Genomic DNA, 2,491 nt, shown 5'->3' with positions numbered 1-2,491 from the left:
AGAAACTAGACTTTAAAATGCTAATTAACCCAATTAAAAAATGGGGCACTGAACTGAACAGAGAATTCTCAACAGAAGTTCAAATGGCCAAAAGTCACTTAAGGTCATGCTCAACCTCCTTAGAGATCAGGGGAATGCAAATCAAAACAACTTTGAGATATCATCTTACACCTGTCAGAATGGCTAAAATCAAAAACACCAATGATAGCCTTTGCTGGAGAGGCTGTGGAGGAAGGGGTATCCTCATCCATTGCTGGTGGGAATGCAATCATATGCAACCACTTTGGAAATCAGTGTCTCGGTTTCTCAGGAAATTCGGGATCAACCTACCCCTGGACCCAGCAATACCACTCTTAGGAATATACCCAAGAGATGCCCTATCATATGACAAGAGCATTTGTTCAACTATGTTCATAGCAGTACTATTTGTAATACCCAGAACCTGGAAACAACCTAGATGCCCTTCAAAGGAAGAGTGGACGAAGAAAGTGTGGAATATATACACACAAGAGTACTATGGTGTGGTTTCAATGACTTCTCCAATTTTGCATGCAAATTGACGGAAATAGAAAACACTATACTGAGTGAGGTAACCCAGACCCAAAAAATGAACATGGGATGTACTCACTCATAATTGGTTTCTAGCCATAAATAAGGGTTACAGAGTTTACAAGTGGTGAACCTAAAGAAGCTAAATAAGAAGGTGAACCCAAGGAAAAACATACAGTTATCTTCTTGGCTATGGGAAGTAGACAAAATTGCCGGGGAGAAAATTGGGATCTTGGGGGTCGAGTGGGATGGGGGTAAGGGGAGATGGGGAGAGAAAAGTGAGAAGGGGAGGATGTGGGAACTTGGGGAAAAAAGATGATTGGGATAAAGGAAGGCTGGATAGGGGAGCACGGAAGCACAATTCTTAGTTAAGGGAGCCAACTTAGGGTTGGCAAGAGACTTGAACCTAGAGTGGCTCCCAGGAGCACAAGGTGATGTCCCAGTTAGTTCCTTGGGCAGCTGAGGATAGGGAACCTGAAATGACCCTATCCTATAGCAATACTGACGAATATCTTGCATATCACCATAGAACCTTCATCTGGTGATGGATGGAGATAGAGATAGAGACCCACACTAGAGCACTGGACTGAGCTCCCAAGGTTCCAATGAGGAGCAGAAGGAGGGAGAAGATGAGCAAGGAAGTCAGGACCACGATGGGTGCACCCACCCACTGAGACAGTGGGGCTGATCTATTGGGAGCTCACCAAGGCCAGCTGGACTGTGACTGAACAAGCATGGGATAAAACCGGACTCTCTGAACGTGGCAAACAATGAGGGCTGATGAGAAGCCAAGGACAATGGCACGGGGTTTTGATCCTACCTAATGTTCTGACTTCGTGGGAACCTAGCCAGTTTGGATGTTCATCTCCCTAGATATGGAAGGAGGGGGTAGGACCTTGAACTTTCCACAGGGCAGGGAACCTTTGACTGCTCTTTGGACTGGAGAGGGAGGGGAAGAGGAATGGGGGGAGGGGGAGAAGGGTGAGAGGAGGGGGAGGGAAATGGGAGGCTGGGAGGAGGCGGAAAATTGTTTTTTTTTCCTTTTCTCAATAAAAAAAAAAAGAAACTGATCGAAAGGTAGAAAGTAGAAAGAAATCTGTCCTTTGGGAATTAGAAATAAACCACAAACAGTGTTCACATATTTTTCATTCATTATCACCTTACAATGTAAAAAAAAAAAGTTCAATCCCATCTACTCACTATAACAATGTTGCTGAGATCATCAATCTGAAGCAAAGTATATTTTTTTTATGCAGCTATGATCTATGCTCTTGTTATAAATGTTGAACGCCACAATTTTACAAAACAGGCCTTCAGGTTTTATTTGGTAAACTATGGATTTTTTTGCAAAATTGTAATAATTAGATGTTTACTTGTGCACATCAGCATTAGAGTCAGAGCTACATTTTAAAATCATTTCATCCCGCAAAATAAAATTCAGCAGAGAAGAAATTCTGAACAAAAAACAGTGATGATTTAGATTCTAAAATATATGACGTTATCCATTTATCCTGCTTCAAAAAATGTATGGCTTTTATTATTAGGTTACAATGGATCAAGATGTGTGTTCACACTAATGTTGCCCTCATTTCCATTTATATTAAACTGGTATTTGTTTTTTTAAAGGAGGCACATGAATGAACAGAGCCTTCTACAATCTCTGTTTGTTCAGCTTGTAACATGCACAATAGCAAATTCAATCTTGGTAAGAGGCTTATTCCTCCATTGTAGAAGTTACTTGAATTGCAAGAAAGTTTGAATTTGCATAGTTCTGTGTTTGTGTGAAAGAATGAATTGAATTTTAAAAGAACGTTTTTCTCACTAATAAATTGCTTGTGATTCTGTGATTTCAACAATCATTTGCCCATGTTAGCACTAAAATGGGAAAAAATATTTAAACATTAGGAAAGCTGAGTTAATCTGAAATGTCAATTAGATCAGG

The sequence above is a fragment of the Microtus oregoni genome, unplaced genomic scaffold (genome assembly GCF_018167655.1).
Source record: "Microtus oregoni isolate MIOR12 unplaced genomic scaffold, Mior012 000106F_ref0000393, whole genome shotgun sequence".
Lineage (NCBI taxonomy): Eukaryota > Metazoa > Chordata > Mammalia > Rodentia > Cricetidae > Microtus > Microtus oregoni.
Note: the sequence above shows the minus strand (reverse complement) of the source record.